The sequence below is a fragment of the Anolis carolinensis genome, chromosome 4 (genome assembly GCF_035594765.1).
Source record: "Anolis carolinensis isolate JA03-04 chromosome 4, rAnoCar3.1.pri, whole genome shotgun sequence".
In the NCBI taxonomy this organism is placed as follows: domain Eukaryota; kingdom Metazoa; phylum Chordata; class Lepidosauria; order Squamata; family Dactyloidae; genus Anolis; species Anolis carolinensis.
Genome location: NC_085844.1, coordinates 8,459,333 through 8,475,707, shown reverse-complemented (window position 1 = coordinate 8,475,707; position 16,375 = coordinate 8,459,333). Strand labels below are relative to the sequence as shown.

At 43.2% G+C, this 16,375-nt stretch overlaps 1 protein-coding gene across 1 annotated transcript in view; it reads right to left on the bottom strand.

Annotated features, from left to right (window-relative positions):
* The window catches only part of ptp4a3 (protein tyrosine phosphatase 4A3), a 103,437-nt gene extending 87,442 nt beyond the window's left edge, over positions 1-15,995 (bottom strand). Inside the window, exon 1 of the mRNA XM_003219464.4 lies at positions 15,840-15,995. The gene's annotated coding sequence lies outside the window, so the exon portion shown is untranslated. The remainder of the gene's footprint in view (positions 1-15,839) is intronic.
* Positions 15,996-16,375: the final 380 nt, after the last annotated feature.

The following is a 16,375-nucleotide window of genomic DNA, read 5'->3' as shown; positions in this document are numbered from 1 at the left end:
GTTTATTCATGGTCTCACATATTCCTTTATGGACTTTTGTACAAGCTATACCATTTATAATAATAGAGTTTGCTATTATTCTGGGTTTCACATACCCATGTGAAGTCTGGGAACACATCCATCATGGGTAAGGGGGCTATGCTTATACTTAGATGGGTGATCGTCAAAGAATACCAGATGCTGTAGATTATATTTCAGAGGAAGTAACAGGTAAAACCAGCCCTGATGATTCCTTGCATAAGGAAACACTAAGAAATGAATGGGGTTGGCAGAAGCCAATAGGTAACTGTTGGGGTATCAGCGACCCCGACTTGATTGATGAGCTAGCCCTCAACTCACTCATCAGACCACTCTGCGAACTGCGAAAGTGGCACTGACAAAGAATGACAGCTTCTCTGATTTATGTCTGCTGAAGCCAGCGGCACTAAGGCTTTATTTACAATATTTACATTGCTTACTGTCCAAAGCTATCCGGACACATGTTGCAAGTCCGTATCTCCCAAAAGTCAGTTCACTGTGTCGTGTGCACAGAAGCACCTCCTGCATTCCACAGTCTGTGATGCATCTTCCAGTCACGCTCAAACAGAAGTCCTTGCCATTTGCGCTTCCAGCAATCAATCAGGGCTGGCCAGAATTAACCTCTTGGCTGCTGGAATGCTTACCGGAACGAAACACGCAATCCAACAGCAAACAATAGATTGAACATTTCACTCTATATCAACAAAAACACTAACAGTAACTTGATACCACACACATACATATACTAGTCTTTAGCTGAATATCAATGCTGAACAGACCACTGTCCAATGAGGAATGCATAATGACTGCTTCCACAATCCCAGGGAATCAAGTGGCACACTTAAAGACTGACCTATGGTTATACAACATGCAAGAATGTTAAACATTGCATCTTGAATTTTGTTGGCTGGATCCAATACAAATAGACTTATTGACTCAAACAACATGTCGGTAAAGCTAACCGATTTAGTGTCTCTACTCTAGTAAGATAAGGTCCATTGAAATGGTTCCACTGCTGGAATTCTGTTTACACAGCTATGGACTGAATATATCTATTGCACAATTGCCAAAAAAGGACAAGCATGTCTCTAAGGGAACTTTCACAAATTACCACTGCAATGAAGTTTCAACCACAGTTTCCTACTACTACCAATCAACCCTATTATCCAGAGTCATAGGCAATGTTAAACCACTTTACACTGCTGTGTCGTGAAAATCACAGAAAGTCCCATGACAGAGTCTCCTTTTAGGGTTGTCACAAATCCAGTAACCACAATAACAACAACCCAATCAACCAAACAGTCTGAGCCAGCTGAAAAAAAGACAGGAAGCTACCCACCAGATAAGCCTTTCAGAATAAAACAATTTTCTTTAATTGGCAAACAGAAAAATGAATGAGAAATGCTTTGAACACATTTACTACCCAAACATGCGAAATATTGTTTCTTATACGACACAATACAACATGTCAAAGAAGTTGGAATCCCAGAATAATTCACACGGACAAGCTCAAAGATGCATTTTATACACCAAACTGGATTTTGATTTCACAGATCCTAGAGAGACATTTTGCCTAACAAACAGCTCGAGCATGCCAATATCTATTACTTTTGTTTCTAGGAACAAGCTGTGTTTATTTACAGCCATAGACCAGTCTCCAAAACAGAGACACAGGCTTCCTGGCAATTGCTACAAAATCCAGAAAGTGGGAACGAATGAGCATATGGTGTGAAAAAGTTGCTGCACGGTTGAACCAGTTTCAGCTGGAGATGGGACTGACGAACAAAAGCAAGACAGAAGCTGAATAACAAACCACCGGGCAGATAGACAATAGTTTTCTTCGCCTTTAAACAGAGAACAATGCACAATAATGTCAGATTTCAAACTGCTATGCAAAATCTTTGAAAAGCACACACCTCAATTTGTAAACACAGCTCACAACACGAAAAGCAGCACTTTGTAATGAGAGAAGTATCTGCAGAAATGGGAATAAGTTTCAACCACCACACCACATTTTCTTGAGATCTGCCTTCAAGCTCTGGAGTTAACCACAAGGGCAGAGTGCCACGGCTTAGTTAAGAGGTATGCATCAGCCAGCAGATTTATTTGATGTCATTGCAAGTCTTGGGAGATGATTCGCAGCAAAACATGTGGGTAAATTATACTCTGGGGATCAATGACTCTGCTCCCCCCAAAAGATTTAGCACTGTCCCCGTGGGAACTGAAATCCCAAACCCCTGTCACGCATGCAAAGGAATGAGTTAAGAGCTGAAAACACAGGGAGCAAATAAATGGACAATGTCATCTCCATGTTATAACAGGAAAATCAAAAAATGGCATGAGAAACATGGTAGCTTTCTGCACAGTGCAGGAAGTGGTGAGAATTCATCCTGTACATTAAGGACCACCTAACCTCTCCTTGAACAACTTCACCTGTTCAAATGAATTAAAAGGGTATTTTTAATAAATAAAAAAACACCTTTCCAGGAATCGTCAGGTCATCCAGCACAATTCCATGATTTTTTAAAATTGTGTAAGAAGCAACTTGAGAACATACTGCAAGTTGCTTCTGGCTGTCTACAAAGATGTTGCCCAGGGGATGCCCGGATGTGTTAGCTGGGAAGGTTCTCTCATGTCCCCGCAAAGCTAGAGCTGATGGATGGGAGCTCACCCCAGCAACCCAACCTTCAGCCGGCACAAGGGTTTAAACCATTGTGCCACCGCAGCTCATTGTCAATTCCATAATCAGCTTTCAATAGATGCACTGGAGAGTCTAGATCAGGGGTCCCCAAACTAAGGCCCGCGGGCCAGATCCGGCCCGCCGGAGCCATTTATCCGGCCCGCGGCAGCTTTCCTCCCTTTCCTGCATTGTCCCGCTCCCTGCACAAGCCTTGGAGACTTGCCTTTCCGCCTTCCCGGCCACTTTTCTGCTCTATGAGCCTTTGAGCCTCACCTGGCTCCCCACTCTCCCTGCATAAGCTGTGGAGGAGCCTTGCCTTTTACTGCTGATCAAAAGGTATTTTAATTATTATTTAATTAATTATTAATTACTAAGGTGTGTTTCCTCCAGGTTTAGCAATACGTTGATCAGCAATATACTCCGGATTTCTCCCTGGGCTAGAGACCTGAGTGAGGGAGAGTTTCTTTCCCCACGCAGACTTCCAGTCCTGGGAGAAATCTGGAGTATATTGCTATTCTTGATTAGCAATATACTCCGGATTTCTCCCTGGGTTGGAGGCCTGAGTGAGGGAGAGTTTCTTTCCCCACTCAGACTTCCAGTCCTGGGAGAAATCTGGAGTATATTGCTATTTCTGATTAGCAATATACTCCGGATTTCTCCCTGGGTTGGAGGCCTGAGTGAGGGAGAGTTTCTTTCCCCACTCAGGCTTCCAGTCCAGGGAAAAATCTGGAGTATATTGCTATTTCTGATTAGCAATATACTCCGGATTTCTCCCTGGGCTGGAGGCCTGAGTGAGGGAGAGTTTCTTTCCCCACTCAGGCTTCCAGTCCAGGGAGAAATCTGGAGTATATTGCTATTTCTGATTAGCAATATACTCCGGATTTCCCCCTGGGCTAGAGACCTGAGTGAGGGAGAGTTTCTTTCCCCACTCAGGCTTCCAGTCCAGGGAGAAATCTGGAGTATATTGCTATTTCTGATTAGCAATATACTCCGGATTTTTCCCTGGGCTGGAGGCCTGAGTGAGGGAGAGTTTCTTTCCCCACTCAGGCTTCCAGTCCAGGGAGAAATCTGGAGTATATTGCTATTTCTGATTAGCAATATACTCCGGATTTCTCCCTGGGCTGGAGGCCTGAGTGAGGGAGAGTTTCTTTCCCCACTCAGGCTTCCAGTCCAGGGAGAAATCTGGAGTATATTGCTATTTCTGATTAGCAATATACTCCGGATTTCCCCCTGGGCTAGAGACCTGAGTGAGGGAGAGTTTCTTTCCCCACTCAGGCTTCCAGTCCAGGGAGAAATCTGGAGTATATTGCTATTTCTGATTAGCAATATACTCCGGATTTCCCCCTGGGCTAGAGACCTGAGTGAGGGAGAGTTTCTTTGCCCACTCAGGCTTCCAGTCCAGGGAGAAATCTGGAGTATATTGCTATTTCTGATTAGCAATATACTCCGGATTTTTCCCTGGGCTGGAGGCCTGAGTGAGGGAGAGTTTCTTTCCCCACTCAGGCTTCCAGTCCAGGGAAAAATCCGGAGTATATTGCTATTTCTGATTAGCAATATACTCCGGATTTCTCCCTGGGCTAGAGACCTGAGTGAGGGAGAGTTTCTTTCCCCACTCAGACTTCCAGTCCAGGAAGAAATCTGGAGTATATTGCTATTCTTGATTAGCAATATACTCCTGATTTTTCCCTGGGCTGGAGGCCTGAGTGAGGGAGAGTTTCTTTCCCCACACAGACTTCCAGTCCTGGGAGAAATCTGGAGTATATTGCTATTTCTGATTAGCAATATACTCCGGATTTTTCCCTGGGCTGGAGGCCTGAGTGAGGGAGAGATTCTTTCCCCACTCAGACTTCCAGTCCAGGAAGAAATCTGGAGTATATTGCTATTCTTGATTAGCAATATACTCCGGATTTCTCCCTGGGTTGGAGGCCTGAGTGAGGGAGAGTTTCTTTCCCCACTCAGACTTCCAGTCCTGGGAGAAATCTGGAGTATATTGCTATTTCTGATTAGCAATATACTCCGGATTTTTCCCTGGGCTGGAGGCCTGAGTGAGGGAGAGTTTCTTTCCCCACTCAGGCTTCCAGTCCAGGGAGAAATCTGGAGTATATTGCTATTTCTGATTAGCAATATACTCCGGATTTCCCCCTGGGCTAGAGACCTGAGTGAGGGAGAGTTTCTTTGCCCACTCAGGCTTCCAGTCCAGGGAGAAATCTGGAGTATATTGCTATTTCTGATTAGCAATATACTCCGGATTTTTCCCTGGGCTGGAGGCCTGAGTGAGGGAGAGTTTCTTTCCCCACTCAGGCTTCCAGTCCAGGGAAAAATCCGGAGTATATTGCTATTTCTGATTAGCAATATACTCCGGATTTCTCCCTGGGCTAGAGACCTGAGTGAGGGAGAGTTTCTTTCCCCACTCAGACTTCCAGTCCAGGAAGAAATCTGGAGTATATTGCTATTCTTGATTAGCAATATACTCCTGATTTTTCCCTGGGCTGGAGGCCTGAGTGAGGGAGAGTTTCTTTCCCCACACAGACTTCCAGTCCTGGGAGAAATCTGGAGTATATTGCTATTTCTGATTAGCAATATACTCCGGATTTTTCCCTGGGCTGGAGGCCTGAGTGAGGGAGAGATTCTTTCCCCACTCAGACTTCCAGTCCAGGAAGAAATCTGGAGTATATTGCTATTCTTGATTAGCAATATACTCCGGATTTCTCCCTGGGTTGGAGGCCTGAGTGAGGGAGAGTTTCTTTCCCCACTCAGACTTCCAGTCCTGGGAGAAATCTGGAGTATATTGCTATTTCTGATTAGCAATATACTCCGGATTTCTCCCTGGGTTGGAGGCCTGAGTGAGGGAGAGTTTCTTTCCCCACTCAGGCTTCCAGTCCAGGGAAAAATCTGGAGTATATTGCTATTTCTGATTAGCAATATACTCCGGATTTCTCCCTGGGCTGGAGGCCTGAGTGAGGGAGAGTTTCTTTCCCCACTCAGGCTTCCAGTCCAGGGAGAAATCTGGAGTATATTGCTATTTCTGATTAGCAATATACTCCGGATTTCCCCCTGGGCTAGAGACCTGAGTGAGGGAGAGTTTCTTTCCCCACTCAGGCTTCCAGTCCAGGGAGAAATCTGGAGTATATTGCTATTTCTGATTAGCAATATACTCCGGATTTTTCCCTGGGCTGGAGGCCTGAGTGAGGGAGAGTTTCTTTCCCCACTCAGGCTTCCAGTCCAGGGAGAAATCTGGAGTATATTGCTATTTCTGATTAGCAATATACTCCGGATTTCCCCCTGGGCTAGAGACCTGAGTGAGGGAGAGTTTCTTTGCCCACTCAGGCTTCCAGTCCAGGGAGAAATCTGGAGTATATTGCTATTTCTGATTAGCAATATACTCCGGATTTTTCCCTGGGCTGGAGGCCTGAGTGAGGGAGAGTTTCTTTCCCCACTCAGGCTTCCAGTCCAGGGAAAAATCCGGAGTATATTGCTATTTCTGATTAGCAATATACTCCGGATTTCTCCCTGGGCTAGAGACCTGAGTGAGGGAGAGTTTCTTTCCCCACTCAGACTTCCAGTCCAGGAAGAAATCTGGAGTATATTGCTATTCTTGATTAGCAATATACTCCTGATTTTTCCCTGGGCTGGAGGCCTGAGTGAGGGAGAGTTTCTTTCCCCACACAGACTTCCAGTCCTGGGAGAAATCTGGAGTATATTGCTATTTCTGATTAGCAATATACTCCGGATTTTTCCCTGGGCTGGAGGCCTGAGTGAGGGAGAGTTTCTTTCCCCACTCAGACTTCCAGTCCAGGAAGAAATCTGGAGTATATTGCTATTCTTGATTAGCAATATACTCCGGATTTTTCCCTGGGCTGGAGGCCTGAGTGAGGGAGAGTTTCTTTCCCCACTCAGACTTCCAGTCCAGGAAGAAATCTGGAGTATATTGCTATTCTTGATTAGCAATATACTCCTGATTTTTCCCTGGGCTGGAGGCCTGAGTGAGGGAGAGTTTCTTTCCCCACACAGACTTCCAGTCCTGGGAGAAATCTGGAGTATATTGCTATTTCTGATTAGCAATATACTCCGGATTTTTCCCTGGGCTGGAGGCCTGAGTGAGGGAGAGATTCTTTCCCCACTCAGACTTCCAGTCCAGGAAGAAATCTGGGGTATATTGCTATACTTGATTAGCAATATACTCCGGATTTTTCCCTGGGCTGGAGGCCTGAGTGAGGGAGAGTTTCTTTCCCCAAGCAGACTTCCAGTCCTGGGAGAAATCTGGAGTACATTGCTATTCTTGATTAGCAATATACTCCGGATTTCTCCCTGGGCTGGAGGCCTTAGTGAGGGAGAGTTTCTTTCCCCACTCAGGCTTCCAGTCCTGGGAGAAATCTGGAGTATATTGCTATTTCGGATTTCTCCCTGGGCTGGAGGCCTTAGTGGGGCCTCTCCAGTATTATTATTATTATTATTATTATTATTATTATTATTATTATTATTATTATTAACATTGAGGATGGGTGGCCATCTGTCAGGTGTGCTTTGCTGTACTTTTGGTGCACAAAGGCAGAAGAGGGTTGGACTAAATGGCCCAAGGGTCTCTTCCAACCCTCTCCATTATTTTATTATTATTAGTAACATTGAGTCTGGGTGGCCATCTGTCAGGGGTGCTTTGCTGTGCTTTTGGTGCACAAAGGCAGAAGGGGGTTGGACTAAATGGCCCAAGGGTCTCTTCCAACCCTCTCCATTATTTTATTATTATTAGTAACATTGAGTCTGGGTGGCCATCTGTCAGGGGTGCTTTGCTGTGCTTTTGGTGCACAAAGGCAGAAGGGGGTTGGACTAAATGGCCCAAGGGTCTCTTCCAACCGTCTCCATTGTTTTATTATTATTATTAACATTGAGTCTGGGTGGCCATCTGTCAGGGGTTCCTTGCTGTGCTTTTGGTGCAGAAAGGCAGAAGGGGGTTGGACTAAATGGCCCAAGGGTTTCTTCCAACCCTCTTTATTATTATTATTATTATTATTATTATTATTATTATTATTATTATTATTATTATTATTAACATTGAGGCTGTATTTGTTTCTTTTTTTAACCTCAAAATAAAATATGTGCCATGTGCATAGGCATTTGTTCATAGTTTTTTAAAAAAAAACTATAGTCCGGCCCTCCAACGGTCTGAGGGACTGTTAACTGGCCCCCCGTTTAAAAAGTTTGGGGACCCCTGGTCTAGATATTCTTAGATACAGAGACCAAGTTAATCAATCAATTGCAATTTACGCTCCTACAGGATAAATCCATTGGACCTAGTCCTACCTTCTGGTGCTGCAAAGGAAATGTCTTTGCTCTCTTTTGTGATAGCCTTCAGGAATGTGCAAGAATGCTATCAGTGTAATCTCCATCTCCTCTTCTATATCTATATTATTCAGGAATAGCAATTTGATATCACTTTAAAGGGCCTAGCGTACTGCAGTGGTTGGATCTCCAGGTCCCTCTTGCTGCTGCCTTCTCCAACATCTCAAACCTTTGGGAGCCATTTCTGGGAATGAAGATACCATCTAGAAACCTCTTGACCTTTCTTCCTCTCCGGCTCTTCTCCATAGTTGTCTCTTGTTCCCACGGTTCTTCCTCAGCTATGGACATCTTTCAATACTTTTCTCCATTGGCCAATTCCTCCTGTGCCTCTCAGTGCTTGTCTTCCCTCCATGTGTTTCATTTAACCTCTACCATTTCGTTTCCTTTCATCCTCTTCCCTTTCTTTTTTTTAGTAATTCCTTAAATCCAATACACTCTTCTCATGTCCTCACCAGAGCCTGCCTCCCTTCCCACAAATGGCCTGAGCATTGGGGTGATATTAGATCTTTTCAGCACTTCTGTGTGATTGGTAAGTACCGCAAGCATATTGTTAAATGCCATATTGTCATGCAGATCCTATTTGCACAAATGTAGAAGAATATGGTAGTCTTTCTTCTTGTGTTTTGGAGACAATGGTTGGCTCACCAAACTGTAGCAGCCCAACACCATGCTAAACATCCACCTTGATCACACTTTTGACTTTACCTTATGATTAATCACATGCCTTAGATTCTTTTTCCATGTCTTGTTGCCAAACCAGGTAGTCTTCTATTAGTTGCTATTCTGTCTAAACAAAGATGCTTACATTCGCCTCTAGTGAGCATCCATTTGTTATTTGCAGCTCAGTTTATCATTCTATCCAGGTCGTTGGGAATGTTATTTCTATTTTTGGACACATTTGCAATTCCTCCAGGATGTGTACTGTTTATAGTTCTAAGGATTGATTAAATGGATCCAGCTACCTCTGGATGCATATGAGATGGCACCACAACTCTGCCAAAAGCTTTCAGACGATCAAGAAAAATTATGTCCACAGCACATAACAATACCTTTAATCCACAAAAAGAGCTGGAAGAATATTTCTCTGTCAATATTTTATTCTTGGGAAATCCACTCAGGCACCTATTCTTGTTATCAATTGCTATGCTTTAAATCAGACATCATGGGCAAACTTCGGCCCTCCAGGTGTTGTTAGGAATTATGGGAGTTGAAGTCCAAAACACCTAGAGGACCAAAGTTTGTCCATGCCTGCTGTAGAATAACATACACATTCCTAAGACATTAAGAGGATATCGGTAATATTCTAAAAAAAAAAATTAGGCAATCCTCAACTGTAACTGCGTAGGAGCAGCTGCAAAGAGACTCCTATTTCCCCATCCTGGTTTGTCCGGAGGGGGAAAAAGCTTGCAGCACAGACACCACAGCTGTTGAAGGAACTGGAAAGGATGGTATTTCTCCCTCTCAGCCCAGGAATGTGGAGGAAGTTGTGCGCTGACTACAGCTGCAGAACAGCCTTGTAGTTCAAAGTGATGCCTTAACTCTAGCAATTGCTTTTGAAATTCAGACTGATATGTGAGAACATTTGGCCGCGGGTCTTCACTCTGCTGCTCCAATACTACCCTATTTGCAAATTGTACACAGTTAATGGTACAAGAAAAGTTTCAATGCTACAGTTATGGTCCTCCAGATGTTTCAGACTTCAGATCCCAGAAACCGTGGCCAACTTGGCCAATTAAGGAATTATGGAAGAAGAAGAAGACGACGACCCAGAAGCACTTGGAGAATCAATGTTTGGGAACCAATGGAATAGGTTCCCAATATTAACACAATAGGGAAGTTATATTACCACACTGTGGAACCCCCGGTGGCGCAGCAAGTTAAACAGCAGAGCTGCTGAACTTGCTGACCAAAAAGTTGGTGATTCAAATTCGGGGAGTGGGGTGAGCTCCTGCTGTTAGCCCCAGCTTCTGCCAACCTAGCAGTTCAAAAACATGCAAATGTGAGTAGATCAATAGGTACTGCTCCGGTGGGAAGGTAACAGCACTCCATGCAGTTATGCCGGGCACATGACCTTTGAGGCGTCTACAGACAACGCCTGCTCTTCGTCTTAGAAATGGAGATGAGCAGCAACCCTTAGAATCTTACACAACTAGACTTAATGTCAAGGGGAAACCTTTACCTTTACCTATTACTACATTCACTGTAACAGCCATCAAGGAATACTTTTTCAGCAGCAGGTTCACCTCAAGCGCGGCCCAAAAGCTCAACTGATTTCTCAATGCTAAACCCAGGAACATCTCAGAACTAGACTTTGTGGAAGGGAGTCTCACCTCAAGGTAGTTGTTTTCTCCACTTCATCATCCAGTCAGTAAGACATAAATCTCAAAACAATTATAAACGAGTAGACCACAGTGGTCTCTATGAGCAAAGTGAATTACAGACATATAAATCATGTATTATACAAATTAGTTACATATTTTGCATACACAACCAGAAGAATAGCAGGGTAAGTAAATCAAAGTTATCACTGATGGTTATTACAGGAACAAAATAGCACAATGAAATTGCTGCCAGTGATGACTAATAGCCATCTATGAAAAATCCCATGTCTTGGTTGTAAAAATTTCCTTTTCTTCATATTGTCAAGGCCAATTCAGCTGCTGGTCTCAGTTTTCAGCTGCGAGGATGCCCAGCATGTCTCCACATATGTTGCCTCTATGCTAGCATCTAAGTCTTACTTAGAAATAATCATGTTTAGCATGGATGGATGACTTTCCTTTGGAGAGACAAAAAGATATACAGAGCCATTTTTCTATATCTCTTCAGCAACCTGTTTGGTGCCAAAGAAGGTGGTTCTATAATAAAGAGGCTCTCTCCATAGGATGAAGACTACCCTGAAAAATATGCTGTCACAGAACAAGATATTAATTTGATCCACTGTTCTGTTGAAAAAGCTCTGGAGACTGCCAATGGAGTATGTTGTTTGGGAAGACAAAGGTGTCACTGGGTTGTTGTGTGTTTTCTGGACTGTATGGCCATGTTCCAGAAGTATTCTCTCCTGACGTTTCGCCCACATCTATGGCAGGCATCCTCAGAGGTTGTGAGGTATATGAGGATGCCTGCCATAGATGTGGGCGAAACCTCAGGAGAGAATACTTCTGGAACATGGTCATACAGCCCGGAAAACACACAACAACCCTGTGATTCTGGCCATGAAAGCCTTCAACAACACAAAGGTGTCACTATCTCAGCCACCCACAGGAATACCTTTGGAATTCCAGGTAAGGAATACTCAACTTGTATTGTCAAATAATCACCATTTGCATCTGCAGGTTAGCTCAAAAATGGTGACCAGATGCCATTTGGAGAGAGACTGGATAGGAAAACAGAGACATTTGGTGCCTGTGTGATGGGTGGACCATGATGGGGGAAGTCTAGGAGAAATTGAACCTTGGTCCACATGCAGCGTGTTCTTCAGGAGGAGCCCCTGAAATGCATACTGAGATATGCTTGCTTGTACTTCCTTTGGTTATATTGATACTCAATACTAAATTAAAATGACCCGAACACCATCTTACTGTATTCTTGCAAGATTGTCTTTTATGATGGTTTTACTGATATTGTTGATTTATTGTTGTAAACTTGTGTTTTTGTTTTGTTTTTATATTGTGATGTTTGGGCAAGGCCCCATGTGAGCTGCCCCGAGTCCCTTCGGGGAGATGGGGCGGGATACAAGAATAAAATTATTATTATTATTATTATTATTATTATTATTCTAGTAACCTCCATCTTCAATTCCTTTTTTCACTCAACTCCGAATACTGCGTGTTATACATATTTTAAATAGGATAATTTTTATGGTACCGTAGTAGAATTATTTCTAGATGTATTAAACCTTCTAAAAGTTGGATATTCCTTATTTGGAATTCAAAAATGCTCCAAACCCAATTTTGTCCAGACAGATGACTGGGACAGTGATGCCTGTGCTTTCTGATTATTCAGTGTAAATAAACTTTGTTTCATGCACAAAATTATTAATAATATTGTGCCTAAAATTACCTTCAGCTAGGGTTATCAGATACATATGAAGTAGAAACGAATGTCATGTTTACGCCTGGATCCCACCGCCAAGAAATCTTATTATACAAGTACGTATCTGCAAATGCAGGTGTTTTGACACTCTCTTCGTCTCAGAGGAAGGAAAAGGTAAATACTTTCTAAACAAACATGCTAGGAAAACTCCATGATAGACTGACCATGTGTGTGTGGATAAGTGCTTCAAGTCACCTGTTAATGTATGCTAATCCCACTGATTTTTATAGGGTTTTCTTAGGCCAAGAATACTCAAAGAGATAGTTTTGCCAGTTCCTTCCTCTGAAACACAGCATCTGAGATTTGTTGGAGGTCTCACATCCAAGAACTGACTAGAGCCAATCTTGCTTAGGTCCCAAGATCAGATGTGATGTGGTACTTTTAGAGTATTTGGACTGGTTATTTCTAGGACTAGTTCTAATGAAAGGGTCATAAGCCAGAAATGACATGAAGACACACTACCACGTTACTCGAACTTTGGACATCTTCAAATAAAAATTGGATTCCCATCTTTCAGGAGTGTTTTAACTCATGAGTGGCAGAGGGTTGGACTAGGTGGTCTCTGTGCTCCCTTCCACCTCTCGTAATCAATAATTCCTGACACCCAACAGAGTTTTATACTGATGGCATATACTTCCAAGGTGTTATCCCCCTCGCCACGCAAGCAGAATGCAACCCAGGAAGAAAGGAAGTTTTTGGGATGCATCTACTGTAGAAAATATGCAGGGTGACTTCACATTGACTGTCATGGCTCAATACTATAGAACCCTGAGAATTTCAGTATGGTGAGGCAAAAACACTTAACAAAGAAGGTTAAAGACATTTTCAAACTACAGCTCCCAGGATTCCTTACTATTGACCTACGGCAGTTAATGTGGTATCAAACTGTATTAATTCCACAGTATAGATGCAGCTCAGGTTGCCTTAGGACCATCAAAGGTCAGAAATGACTTGAAAGCAAACAACAACTTCGTCACTCTAATTTTGGATGTCTTTAAACAGAGGCTGGATGGCCATCTTTTTGGAGTGTTACAGTTTGTGCATGGCATGGGTTTGGATGAGATGGCCTTAGTGCTCCCTCCCAACTCTCATACTCTTTCATTCAAAACTGCATTACGTCTACAGTGTAGATGCAACCCAGGTAATAAAAACAGCCCCTGGCTATAAAGGGCAGCCATGCAATGCCGTGCCGTTCCTATGTTTCTGTCCACCCTCAAGATATCTTGGAGATGGGACCCAAGTCTAAACATGTATGTTTCATATGCACCTTACACGCAGAGTCTGAAGGTAATTTCATACAGAATATTCAGTAATACACAATTTGCATACACTGAATCATTAGACAGTAAAAGGTGTCATCTACGCCATCATATTAATACAATTTGCCATTGCTTGTATGGCCAACGGCTCAATGCTATAGGATCATGTGAGTTGCAGTCTTTAGCCTTCTCTCTGCCAAAACGTGCTAGTGCCACCACTATGCTATTAACTCCCAGGTTCTCAAAGCATTGCCCTATGGCAGTTAAAAGTGGTGTTAAACTGGGTTAATTTTACAGTGTAGATGCAACCAAGGACAGCACTCTCTATGCATCTGAAAGGATGTCATAAGGAAGAGGGAGCAGGCTTGTTTTCTGCTGTCCTGGAAACTAGGACTCAGTGAAGCAATGGGTTCAAATGACAGGAAAGGAGATTCCACCTGAACATTAGGAACAACTTTCTGACCGTAAGAAGAGTTGTTTAGCAGTGGAACTCTCTGCCTCAGAGTCCTTCCTTGGAGGCTTTTAAACAGAGGCTGGATGGCTATCTGTTGGGGGTGCTTTGACTGTGTTTTTCCTGCAGGGGGTTGGACTCTTATTAATCTATGACCCTATCTAAATGGAAAAGTCCTTCTCCTCCAAGGCATGCCACCATTCAGTTCATAGAATCCGAATGCCCTGCAAAGCAGCAGAGAAGGAGAAGCAAAGGCGGTGACAGCTTCTCTCTCCAAATTATCCCCAGTTCATTGGATCCCCACCTACGCCCCTCCCCACATCATCCTCCACCTCTCTCCATCCCCATTTCCCCCTAAAGATCCCCTTTTGGCAAACCCACCCAGGATTGCAGGCGGAGATCTCTCGCACGTGCAGCCAAGGCAAGGCAGCAGCAGCCCTGCCCCTGGATGCATGCAGCGAAACACGCCAGGCACGTATCACACATAAAGGCACCCATCAGACATGCACGGTCCTGTATATTGCATACAATCATGTATATACATACGTATAAACACACAAAGGGTGTCTCGAAAAATATATACAACCTTACCATGCATGTCTTGCACATAAAGGCACCAATCAGAGACATACACGATCCTGCATATTATGTATATTTATATATATACACACAAAGGGCTTCCCAAAATGTATACAGCCTTAAAACACATGTCTTGCTCAAAAAGATTCCATCAGATCATACTGCATATTTTATATAGAAATAGATATATAGATACACACACACACAAATATAAAATAGAATCTCAGTTACACATACATATATACAATAGATTCTCCGGCCTATTTTTGATAGTAAGTCTCAGGCAACCAGAAACTACATTTATCCGGCATCTTCAAGCCTTCAGAGAATAATTGTAGTGCAATAATAGATACGGATTATGTGCAATGATTACTGGAATGGCCCCGGTTTATGATTGTGGATGGCTTTTAATAGTGAATGTAATGATTTTAAATGTTTGGATGTATATTAATTTAAATTTCTAATTTAACTGTATGTTGTTTTAAGGCATTGAATAGTTGGCTATATGTAAAGCCACCTCGAGTCCCCTTCGGGGTTGAGAAAGGTGGGGTATAAATAGGGTATATAATAAATAAATAAATAAATAAATACCATTCCTCATAGGTGCCGGTTGACACACACACAGACAAACACACACAGGTTGGCTTCAAAAATGTATACACCCTTGTTCATAATAATAATAATAATAATAATAATATTTTTGAACGTCTCTCCCTCAAGCAATGTATTCACCCTTATCAGATTCTCATTCCGACATTTTAATTTGCATTTTCTCCCCCAAACAATGTATATACCATTCAATTTCAAGAACATTTTTTCTCATTTAACTTCCTCAATGTATATGCCATTAACAACTTTTATTCTGGGTTCATTCGTTTTTTGCAATTTTATTTCAAACAATATATGCAACCCTCTCATTCAGGAATATTTTGTGCATTTCCCCCCAAATAATGTATGTATGTATCCTACTATCCATATCAACTGAAACAATGTATACACCTTCAAGAGCTTCTAATGTTGGGTTTTTATTTTTTTTCCAATTTTTTTCCAAACACCCTTCTAATTCAGAATTTCTGTTTGCAATCCCCCTCAAAGCTGTTTAAAATTCAGGAATTTTTTTTGCATTTCTTTTTACAAAAGCTTAACCTTATAAATTTATAAATATATATTTTTTTCATTTTTATTTTAAAATATCCTGTGCACTTTTATTCTGGATTATTATTAATTTTTTTGCATTTCCCCCTCAAATAATCACCGTTGCTATTAGCTGCAAAGGGGTGCATGCCTATTTCTTGGAGAAGGGGGGGCTACGTATGATATATATTTATATATTTGCATGCACGTAGATATGAATATTTATGCCATGGCAAATGCAAAGCCAAAAAAAAGAGAGAAAGAAAAATAAATAAAAAACCCCACTGACCTGCTTTGCTCGCCAGCTTCCTGCAGCTCCCGCCTGCAAAGCCCCTGCAACAGGGAGACACAAGAGAAAGGGAAGAGACACAGAGAAAAAGGGAGTGCGCACGCGCGGGAGAGAGGCGCGTGGCTAGCCCTGCGTGCGTCTTGTGCGCAGGCGCGCGCCTCCCCCCCCCCCCCCGCAACGGAGGAGCAGGGAGCGCGCGAGGACAAGGGAGAGCGGCGCAGCCAATCAGAGCGCGCTTCCCGGCCCTGGCGCAGCAACGCCTCCTTGAGTGGCTCGCGCTCTTCCAGGGCAAGAGGGGGCGGGAAGGAGGGGGAAGGAAGCGGAGCAGCCAATCAGAGCGCGCGTGTCTCCGCCCTTCTCAACAACAAGGAACGAAGGAGCCAATCAGAATGCGCGTCTCTTCCCCGGCGCTTGACGCCTTGGACGTTCTCCTAGCCCACACTGAACGGCCCTGCCTCATGAAGAAGGGGCGGGGCTAGAATTCAGGCCACGCCCCTCATAATATGAAGAATGGGAGGAGGGAAGAAAGGGAGACG